This window comes from Pollachius pollachius, assembly GCF_949987615.1.
Source record: "Pollachius pollachius genome assembly, chromosome: 11".
Taxonomy (NCBI): Eukaryota; Metazoa; Chordata; class Actinopteri; order Gadiformes; family Gadidae; genus Pollachius; species Pollachius pollachius.
Window position 1 is genome coordinate 21,013,028 of NC_136944.1, and position 11,971 is coordinate 21,024,998.

Sequence of the window (11,971 nt, forward strand, 5' to 3'; positions counted from 1 at the left end):
AGAGACTGCATTGGTTTGTGTGCGCCTGCGCTTGTGTGTGAGCGAGAGAGAGAGGTGAGAGTTTATGGCTCTCTGCGGGTGAGCCGAAGACAGGCTCAGATGTTTAACTCCCATCCTCCTGGGGGGGGGGGGGGGGGGGGGGGAGGAGACCAAGCCGAGGATGTGTCAGGGGTCCAGGACAAGCAACGATGTGCTATCTCTGCCACAGAAACACATTGCTGCCTTCCCTGAACTCCTTTGTCCAGTGAGATATTCATATTTCTTACCCATGCAGTGTTTATTGTGTGTGAGTGTGTGTGTGTCCTCCCCAAAACCCCATCGATTTTGGACACAAAATGGTTTTCTCTGTCCCTCCTTCAACCCGGTTAAAATGAAAGTAATCTCGTCTCACTAACTCAGCGGCTTGCTAAATTTGATTCCAGGTGTCCAGGCTCCCAGTCCAGGCTGTTGTTGCAACCATGCGCGCCGACCGGCGGTCATGTTTCATGAGCCTAACTTCATAATAACCCCACAACGCAGGAAATGGCACCACCTCTGTGGTGGAATGCAGGCTGTGTCCAGCGCATGCTCCATCCATCCAGCCCTCCCCGTGCCCGGTGATCAATAGACCACTTAGAGGCTGGGCGCGAGTCCATTGACCTGCAGGGCCGGTGGAGATGGCACTGCAATCCAATAAGCATCGAGCACCTGCGCAGCTCAGCCCAACCCCGGTTGTCTTGGCTCTCTCCTCCTCCCCTCCCTCCTCCGCCTCCTCCTCTTTCCTCCCTCCACCTCCTCTTCCCTCTCTCCTCCTCTTCTCTCCATCCTGCTCCTCTTCCTTTCCTCCTCCTCCTCTTCCCTCCCTCCTCCTCTTCCCTCCTCTCCCCTCCCTCCTCGCCCCTATCTCCTCCCTGGAAAAAGCCTTTCTAAACAGAGATAAGAGATGAGCTTGCTTTCAGATACGAGGATCTGGACTGTGTTCTACGAAACAGGGAATGCGTGTTTTCCAAATAAATTGTCTTAAGTTTTAGCCTAAGTTATTTTAAACAGCACAATATAAGTGAATCTTGGATAAATTGCTTTGATTCAAGCACTGGCGGATGACTATTTAATAGGAGATGGGAAATGTAAAACAACTCCATAGTCTTCTGTACATTCATAAAAATATACAAAAAATAATGATATAGAATACAGATTATTCCAAAGAATACCTAAACTGTATTAGCTATCTTAGAAACAATGTTGACATTACAGTTGACAGTTGGGCATTCAGGCCAGCGCTATTCAGGCAGACATCAGCCACCTTGACTGGACCTCCCGTAGGACCCGTCTCAAAGGTTCTGCTTTGGAGGCCTTCAGAAGTCTCATCAGGACAAATGTTCGGTCAAATGCTGATGGCAACCCGAGGCGGTGCAGGGGAGCGCACAATGATCCAATCTAGCCTGCAGTCCTCCAATAGCTTTTAAAGAAAGACACATTAGTCTTATCTGGAATCCCATCAGATAACCGGTACTCTCCTCCAACGATGCCCACCGCCTTTCCTTCTCTCCTTACCTCACTCCTTGCCTCACTCCCTCGCTGGTGAAGCGAGGAGGGGCCAGTAATTCACTTCTCTCTGCATTAGAGAAGGCCGAGCGTCCCGTGTACATGCAATTATGAAACGATTCCCAGCATCCCCCAAGCCCCCTGCGGTCAGCGTAAAGTGTTTCTGTACCTTGTCCAGCACACGCTGCACACGTACGACCACACAGGCCTGCTGCCAGGCCGGCGTCCCTCTCAGAGTGGCCCTCCATCGTATGGTTCGACGTGAGACATCTGGGTGGGGGGGTTCAGGGTTTGGGTGGGTTATCCCTAGCAGAGGAGACAGGAGGGGAGGGGAAGGAGGGAGGAGAGAGGAGGAAAGAGGAGAGAGGAGGAGAGAGGAGATAAACATGGAGGAACGTGGAGGAGAGAGGAGAGGAACATGGAGGAGGAGGGAGGGGAGAGGAGAGGAACGTGGAGGAGGAGAGAGGAGAGGAGAGGAAGGTGGAGGAGGAGAGAGGAGAGGAGGGTGGAGGAGGAAAGAGGGGAGGAGGTGGAGGAGGAGAGAGGAGAGGAAGGTGGAGGAGAGAGGAGAGGAACATGGAGGAGGAGAGAGGTGAGAGGAGAGGAACGTGGAGGAGGAGAGAGGAGAGGAGAGGAAGGTGGAGGAGGAGAAAGGAGAGGAAGGTGGAGGAGGAAAGAGGGGAGGAGGAGGAGAGAGGAGAGGAAGGTCGAGGAGAGAGGAGAGGAACATGGAGGAGGAGAGAGGAGAGGAGAGGAAGGTGGAGGAGGAGAGAGGAGAGGAAGGTGGAGGAGGAGAGAGGAGAGGAGAGGAAGGTGGAGGAGAAGGAGGCCTGCAGAAGCTGAAGTGGCAGGAGTTAATGCAGGGGAGTGCAGCCAGACAAATGATCATATTGATGAGTTCTTAGGACTGGAGGAATGTTGTGAAGGGCTGGCGGTGCCAGGTGGCAGGCCGTCTGAGAGGGTGTCAGGCTCGCCTGAACCCAGACACACAGGGGCTGGGAAACAGAGGAAAATGGGCGGTCGTAGACATTACTGCAGTCGATGAGATGCACTCAAGCACCGTGGAAACTCCAAGAGAACGACGAGAACATTCTTGGTCTTCTTATCCATTTTGTTCCTCCCCTCCTTGAGGTCTCTCTGTTCATCTCTTTCCTTTTTACCTTTCTTACTGTCTCTCTAAGTTAATCTCTTTCTTTCTAGCTCTCTCTCAGTCTCTCTTCGTCTCTCTCTGTCGCTCTCTCTCTGTTTTCATTTATTTTTCTATCTCTCTCTCGCATATCATGTCTTCTTCTATCCTCTCTCTCTCATTTATTTTCCCTTTCTAGCTCTATCTCTCTCTCTCTTTCTCTCTCTCTCTCTCTCTCTCTCTGCACCTATTGCTTACAGTACATCAAAAGGTTGGATCAGGATCTGGGCCTTTTTTCCTTTTGTGATCGAGAGTCGGTTCAGTGATCCGCCCATACATGCCTGTGGTCTGCTGCAAGATAATTAGTGCCCCTCCTCAACTAAACACACCTTCCAGATAATGCAAACATGAACCTATTCACGTGTGTATATCTGGAACAAAATATGTTAAAGTACCAATCTCTAAAGCGAGACAACACCTTATTTTACAATCAGTTACTACAGCACTATCTTGTTCTGAATAGCCCGTCCTTCCTCTGGGCTGTGCCTAATGATATAGGCACAACAATAGACATAAACAACACAACCTATGCAAATTACGACACATTTTTCTTGCCAGCTTTTAGATCCATAATCATCATAGTGTGGACTCACGCCTTGAGATAAGGTAAGGATGTGAGAATGTGTTGGGTTGATGCCTTATCTCGTGATAGGCTGTATCACATTTTGTAAACAATATATAACAGGTTTCCCTCTATGCAGTCCCTCCAGAAAAACGCGACAATGCGATCGCATAATTCAACGCATAATCAGCCAAAGTCTGCATATTCATGCACGGGCCGCATTTTTTCAAATATGCCGCACTTTCACCGCATAAACTGCAGATTTCCGCCCAAAATATGTGGGGTTTGCATGATTTCATAATCCCCGCATTTTCGTTGCAAAAAAGTCACATATATCTTGGTAGAAAGTTGAAAAATGTTGCGTTTACTTCACACGTTATGAAGTGACGTAATTACACGACGTGAACGTCATCGAAAAGCTGCATTTTTCGCAAGTTCCTGCAATTTTTCGCAAGTTTCTGCAATTTCATCGCATAAAATTGCATAAATATGCAGCATATTTCATCACATTTTTTAAGAAAACGTGCCGCATAATCAAGGATTTTTGGCCGCAACAATCACAAAAAAACGCCGCATTTTCTGGAGGGACTGTCTATGGGTGGGTTTGTTGTGTAACTATGTATGTTGTGGGTTTGTTTTCCCCTGCTTCTGTTTTCCTCTCCATGTCCTTTTTTAGAACTACAAATATGGCCGTTCTGGAGCTCCTGCTGCTTTAATTGGTGGATGCTGCTAACCAATCAGGAGTCAGCTGCCTGGTTGAAAGACTTGTAGGTTCCACCTGTGCTCTCTCTCACTCTCCGACTTGCCTTCCTGATAGCGTTAGCTTAGCATGTCTCATTTGTATGTTTTTTGCCAGCTGCCCAAATGTGTTTTCTCCAATCAATGTACATTTACATTTTGTTTTCGTTTTTTCACCAATCTTCTCAGAAATTCCACCCTTTCTTTTATGAAATGAGCCAAAGCTGGGATTCAAGTTTAGAAGAATAAACCGGACAGGGAGATTTTGTCCTATTCTGGCAATATTATTATCTCGTTCTTGCAATCTTTTTTCTATCCTTCTTTGTCAAAAATGTCTGTATTTTTTCATTCTGTATTTCCCTTTCATATCTCATTTTTCTTGTTCTCTTCATCTTTTTCTTTTTTTTTTACGATATTTCAATTTTCTTTTACTCTTTATATCAAGACGCCTTTTCAATGAAGGCAATTTCACATGAATAAGAAAATATATTCAACACATGCTCTTGAATTATTTTCTCTTACCACACAATCACGATTATCAATCAAGCAGACCCACAGAGCTCAACCCAGGGGTGTGACCTGGGACCTATGACCTTTGGGGGTCAAAGAGGTTCTCTCTCTGTACAACCAAACAAAATGCACATCTTAGTGGGGTGGGACTGGGGCAGCCTTCTCCCCCCCCCTCCCACCCCCTCCCAGGGGGGGAGTCACACATGCTGCTGGAGCAGAATCAGACAAAGAGCCATGACAAGGGTTTGCAGTAATTAATGGCAGCGTGCTCACACCGGCCCCACCTGTCCCAACGCCGTCCTACACATTCACACAAGAACAACCTGCAGCAGCCTTTATTAAAGCAGCATGACACTGAATAATATGCGATCTCTCCGTCATCATCTGTCAACATATGGGAAATATAATCATTGAATTTGTAAAAGAGGAGGAGATTATCCTCACGAGATGGAAAGTGTGTCCTCTATGTTTTAATAAGAACTAGGTTGAGTTTGTAAAAGATTATGCGATCACCATCATGGAATGAAAAGTGTCTCTTCTACGTTTTAACAATAACCATCCCGTACCTAATCTTCTCTACTTCTATTCCGGGGCCATGTCTTAAGGTGTCTCATGACGGTTTTCATATCGTTTTCTCAACGACCTAACCCAAGCCCTTCTCTGCGTCAACCTCTAGATTCACTCATGTACGCGGAACTCAAAAGGTCCCCCCCCAAAAAAAAAATCTAAAATGAAGAAAAGGATTATCCTCACCCCGGGGAGAGAACCGGCGTGCCCGCGGATCAACCTAAACATGGGTGTGTGTCCCCTACCCCCTGGCTGACCCTAGGGGGCGGTTCCCCGGTACAAAGGCAGACGGGCAGAAACATCCCAATTACCATTTGAATGACACGGAGGGGTCGGGTGGGAGGTGGGGGCTCCAGGAGGGGAGGACAAAGAAGGAAACAGCCGCTGGCAAGCCAGAGCTACCGAGGGCTCCATCCCCTGCCTCCGTAGCACCAGAGAGGAAGCTGCCTCCCCAGCCTCCGTAGCACCAGAGAGGAGGCATGCTGGAGGCTGCCTCCCTCACCTTAGACCATGCTCTCTCCTCTTTTTATTTAAAAAAGAGGCTGGTTCGTCCTGTTCGGTTTGGTGATGGGGGGAAGGGTATTGTGGCCATGACAGAGCAATGAAAGATACACTTTTCAAAGAAATGTCTTCCAATCAATACAAAATGTATGTTTTAGTGTCAAAGACAGGAGAGAGAGAGAGAGAAAGGGAGGGAAAGAGATAGAGAGGGGAGAGAGAGTGAGAAGGAGGGAGAGATAGAGAAAAGGTGTGAGAGATAGGGAGAGAAGGAGAGAGAGGGGCAAACAGAGAGGGAGAGAGAGAGAGAGCGAGGATGAGAAGGAGAGAGGGAGAGAGAGAGAGAGACAGGGAACATGTCAAAGAGGAGGAGTCAATGGAATAAAGGGAGGGGCCGAGACAGGAGGGCAGCAGAGCGGCAACGAGCACATAGAGCACGAGAGAGAGTGAGAGAGAGGGAGAGAGAGTGAGAGAGAGAGCGAGAGCGAGCGAGAGACACACACAGTAGCCAGATCCCCCATGAAGGCAGCAGAGAGGAGGAGGAGGAGGAGGAGCTGGAAGAATCAGAGCGATAGACACAGCCAGGAGGGGAATCACTCACACACCCTCTCTCTCTCTCTCTCTCCCTCTCTCTCTCTCTCTCTCACACACACACACACCTACACACACACACACACGCACACACACACACACACACACACACACCCACACACACACATACTTGAGGAGCGAGAATAACACGCGTGGAAGAGGAGGGAGACGGAAAGAGAGAGAAGGTAAGGTGGCGATGGCTGTTGCATCCATTCCTCTAACGTTGCTGTTGTTCTCTCTCTGGCTCTCGCTCTCTTCTCTCGCTCAAGACATTCTCTCTCTCTCTCTCTCTCTCTCTCTAGCTGTCTCGCTGTGTGTGTGCATCCGCTGTATGTGTGTGTGTGTGTGTGTGTGTGTGTGTTTGTCTCGCTGTGTGTGTGTGCGTGTGTGTGTGCGTCTGGTGTGAAGGCGCTGGGGGAGAGATGGTCAGCCGTGAGCCGCGGGCGCTGCACTCCCACCCGTTCTCTGGCTAGCAACGCAGCGCGTATAGGAAGAGCAGAGAGAGAGAGCGCCGGGGCACTGCAGAGAGACAGAGGGAGGAGAGGATGGAGGAGAGGAGGGGAGAGGCTGAGGAAGGAAGGGAAGGAGGGAGGGAGGGAGGGAGGGAGGGAGGGAGGGGGAAGGAGGCAGACATCGCAGGTTTCTACGATGACAGACACGGGCAGAAATAGCGGAGAAATCCCTCCGGATTGACATCGGGAATGACTCAATGTTTTGGTGTGTGTGTGTGTGTGTGTGTGTGTGTGTGTGTGTGTGTGTGTGTGTGTGTGTGTGTGTGTGTGTGTGTGTGTGTGTGAGCTGACAGCCTTGAGTATCATTTGTTGTGTCAAAGTGAGAGGAAATCTCATTGAAGTCATCAGTCATATATTATAACTACAGTCAACAGTAGTCGGTTTAGATATTATTGGAGACAAGACAACAATAAAAAAAAAATGCATTTGCTTGCATCAGAAAGCATTTGCTTGATCAGCAAGCGTTTACAAAAAAACATGTAGAGATTTGCTCACACACATACAGACGCAGACGCCTAAAAACACCCATTGATGCTTGCATGCAAACAAACAATCATTGTTACTTGCAAATACACATATGAAGGTAATTGCATGCGTACACACACAGGTACTTGCATATACACACACCAAGAGTTATTTGCACACACATGTACACACACATACACACATACTGGTACTTGCACACACTCACATGCACACATGTATATGCGTGCGTGTGTGTGCTCAGTGTGCATGTTTGTTTGTGTTTGTGTGCTTGTGTGTGTGTGTAACACATGTTGGATGTGATCCAGACATGCTTAGTGCTGACAGCTCAGTAAAACAACACTGGATTATGTGATGTGTCACACATTGATCCAGGGGCAAGGATGAAGTTTCACCCCAGTCTATACACACACACACAGACACACACACACACGCACAGTCATACACACACAGACACACAAATATGTGTTTGTTTTTATGTGTGCGTACCTGTGTGTGTACGTCTGTGTCCATGTTTTTCGGTGCATGCGTGTCTGTGTTTATGTCTTTATGTGTGCGCATGAGCGTGTGAGTTTCTTATGTGTATGAGAGTTTGTGTGTGTGTGTGTGTGTTTACGTGTTCGCATGTGTTTCATGTGCTTGACGTATGTGTGTGTGTGTGTGTGTGTGTGTGTGTGATGATAACAACAGCAGTAACAGTGTATCAGCAGCGCTAGCGGTGGCACTGGCCTTTAAAGAGCAGTGCTGCAGGATTACCCCAATCCTCCCGGGATTAGGAGGCATCGCCGGGCACGCGGCGGCCGTCTGTTCAGGGCATCTTGGAGCGCTCCGGCGTCACCAGGGAAGAGCAGCTCTGGGGTGGGCAGCGAGGAACAGTCCCTGTACACCACTGGTCACTTACATCACATGGGCTCTGAGTATCTCATCACAATGACGATGTATGAAGCGGTTCTGTGTTTATTTGGGCGTGTGTGTGTGTTTGTGTGTGCGTGTGTGTGTTTGTGTGTGTGTGCTTGTGTTTGTTTGTGTGTGTGTGTGTGTGTGTGTGTGTGTATGGGTGTGTAATTTTTTGTGTGTGAGTGCATATGTGTGTGTGTGTGTGTGTATGTGTGCGCGTGTGTATGGGTGTGTGCTTTTTTGTGTGTGAGTGCATATGTGTGTGTGTGTTTGTGTGTGTGTGTGTGCGTGTGTTTGTTTGTGTTTGTGTGTGTGTGTTAATGGGTGTGTGCTTTTTTGTGTGTGAGTGCATATGTGTGTGTGTGAGTGTGTGTGTGAGTGTGTGTGTGTGTTAATGGGTGTGTGTTTTTTTGTGTGTGAGTGCATATGTGTGTGTGTGAGTGTGTGTGTGTGTGTGTGTGTGTGTGTGTGTGTGTGTGTGTGTGTGTGTGTGTGTGTGTGTGTCAGTGATTGGTGATAAATCACTGTCAAACTAAACGCTAAAGCTGCTGTAGGTGAGATTCGAGATTAAAGACAGAGATCAAAAAAGAGCAAGATTGTGAAACTAAACAGCCAAAAAACGTTCCTCCCTCCCTCCGTACATTTCTCTCCCAAGTGTCTGGGATTGACAGACCAGATGGATTCCCGGAATCAATCACAGAAGAGAGGCCCTGATTGGTCAGAAATGAGCCTAGAGCCTAGAGTTGTCTGAAATCTAAACTGGCCCAAACAGATGCAGGCGCCGTCCAATCAGAAGAGTTATCCTCACAGCACCACAGCTACACATTGCTTTGCGTTTTTTCTGGCAAGTTACACTCAAATAATAGCCCTTAAATCGTACCACCTTTATGTGGGGTAAGAAAGTAAAATTTGAATAATTTAAATAGTAGATAAACTTGAATGGATAATGTCATATTATTAATAATTAAATGTATTGTAAGACATGATACAGAAATACTGGGATGAATCAATAATAATATCAATTTGCATATGAAAACAGTAACTTACCAGTAATCAAAATCCAAGTGATGGCTTATAAATACGAGCATAGACTGGTATGTCAAACACAAAAAATACATGCACATAGTTGGACAGACTTTCACCGGAATTTTTTAAGAAGATGGGCACTCTTTCACAGGTAGTTTTGCTGGAAGATGGGTAGTCTTTCGCTGTTAGTTTTGCTAAAAGATGGGCAGTCTTTCACTGGTTGTTTTGCTAGAAGATGGGCACTCTTTCACAGGCAGTTTTGCTCAAAGTTGGGTAGACTCTCGCTAATAGTTTTGCTAGAAGATGGGCAGTCTTTGTCTGTTAGTTTTGTTAGAAGATGGGCAGTCTTTTGCCAGTGGTCTTTTTGCCGGTCGACACTACAGTGTTGGAGCTCACTGAACGGTATTCTGCAGTTTAACTAATGCGTAGGGGTGAATGCCAGGTTACGCAGGCTACTATCTTATCGGCTTGCTCTCCCCGCAACGACATCATATTGGCGTAATCCCTGGCTCATACGTTAATAAACAGATTTGAATCAAAACACGTCATTTAACACTGAGATAAACCAGGACCGGTCTATTTGTGGATCTGTGATGGCCGACCAGCGTCACCGATGTCCCCGGGTCAGTAAGAGATTCAGCTTTTTGTGAGAATCATCCCTTTTGGAGGAGTTGCGTGCGCAGATGTTTAGCTAGCTCAGCAACTTCTCACGCTTGTTTTTGCTCGACTCGCCTCGTTTGGCTTCGGTATGCGTTGCGGTTTCTGCTCATTGGGAGATTATTAAGAGACGAGAAGCAGTTGTCTAACTAGGACTAGGAATGTCTCATTTGTGGAAATGAATTCATTATGTTGACGTGTCTATGACTAGCATAGGTCAAGCATCTTCCATACTTAAAATACTGAAGCAGATTGCTGCAACCCTATTGTATTATGTATCATTACCTTCCCAGAACCACACAGACATGACCTGCACTGGGAGTAGTGTATGGGCTTAACCTTTCTGAAACAGTATCAAATCCACCATGAGCTCTCCTCAAAGCCCTACCGTCATCATGGCTCTCACCGTTGACCTCACTGTTGACCTCACCTTTGACTTCATCAACTGGCTGTAATAGGGTGACCAGACCTCCCCCATTTTCCGGTAACAGTTCCCGTTTCTGGTGGCCTGTCCCCGGCTTGAGCTGTCCCCGGAAATGTCCCCTTTTGAAAAGTTAAATATGATTCTGGAAATATATGCATATACTTTTTAAATGGCTCATGAAAATAAATAGTTGTTGGCAAGTAGTCTCGTGTTCCTGATAGGCTGGTACACAAACTTGCTCTGTCAACCTTATGCCATAAACAGGCTTGACAGATCATTAACGGTGGGCTTTCACTATAAATACGATTCCCTACTCCAGTACCCTACTTTGGCTTGCTTTGGCAACACATAAAGATGTCTCTTCAGTCATTCCAGAAATATTTACAGCATTTATTTGGTTGATAGATGGACCGCCAAACTACAAATGTGGCCGTTTTTCAAGGTTGTATGCTCTATGCAGATCAGGTTTTCCTGCTTCTTTTTCTCTCTGCTTCCTCACTGCTTCCTCTCTGCTTCCTCTCTGCTTCCTCTCTGCTTCCTCACTGCTTCCTCACTGCTTCCTCTATTTTATGGCGAATATCAGTGGGTTGAATACTGTTAGCCATAGCTGATTTCATAGGATAGGGTCTGAGTTCTGGTTTGGTTAAAACCAAGGGCCACTGAGACCAGCATTTTCCAAGACATTAACATTTTATCCACCGTTTATTTCATCCTGTCTCTCAAGAGATGAGTGGGTTCTGATGTGAGGCAAAGTCACGAGGGTAAATGGCTAGCCGGTCGATAGTGGGGTATGAGGGTTTCGATAATTACCATAAGTGCAGTTCAATGCTATACATCCCTTAGCAGGTATTTATGGAGATTATGTGGGGTGTTTTGTGCAGACTTTATGTTTAAGTATTGAGTTTATTTGTGTAGTTTGAGTAGAGTTTCACAGTTTGTCATCCTGATTGCAAATGCAGAAAACTGTGAATGCTGTTTCTTCTTCTGCTTTTATATTAGATATTTTTATACGTATACTGTATGTATATATATATATATACAAACATGTATATGTACAGTACGTACATATCTATACATCTCTATATATGCCAGGGATTGAAAGCACATCTACACTGACAGATCAATGACAACAAATCAAAATACTTTCATCCTCTTCTATCTTGTCACCTCCTATCCTCTCGTGTATAGATATATTTATATATATTCTCTCTCTCTCTCTCTCTCTCTCTCTCTCTGTCTCTTTCTGTCTTTGTGAATTATTCATAAGAATATTTCTGTTTGCTTCAAAGTTAGCATCCCTAATGAGGCTGCTTTAAAGCGACGTTAGGACAGAATAATGACGGCCTCACCCGGAACAGGCAGCAGAGAATGCAGCGTATTAGCGTTAGATCCTATCCTGCAGTCTCCTGTTTTTATGGTCAGATAAATAAGAGACTCAGATGGGTGCCTTCGCTTTGCAAAGTCACTGTACTTCAGTTTATTGACGTAGATCCAACTTCATAGGCATGACCTTTGAGTTACTGCACACTAATTGTGTTGCAAAGAGTACTATGTGGCTGGGTTTTTCCATTTTTAGTGGTTTAACAAACATAATGATGTACGTCATTTTATTATTCTAATGCTACCCATAGGCGAACTGATCATTGTGATTCATTGTTTCAGACACACACACACGCACGCACGCACACACACACACACACACAAAATTCTAATTGAGGACATTTTGCTTATTGTTTTTGTCCCTCTCCCTCTCTCCCTCTCCCTCTCTCCCTCCAGAACTTTCCTCTCAGTGACTC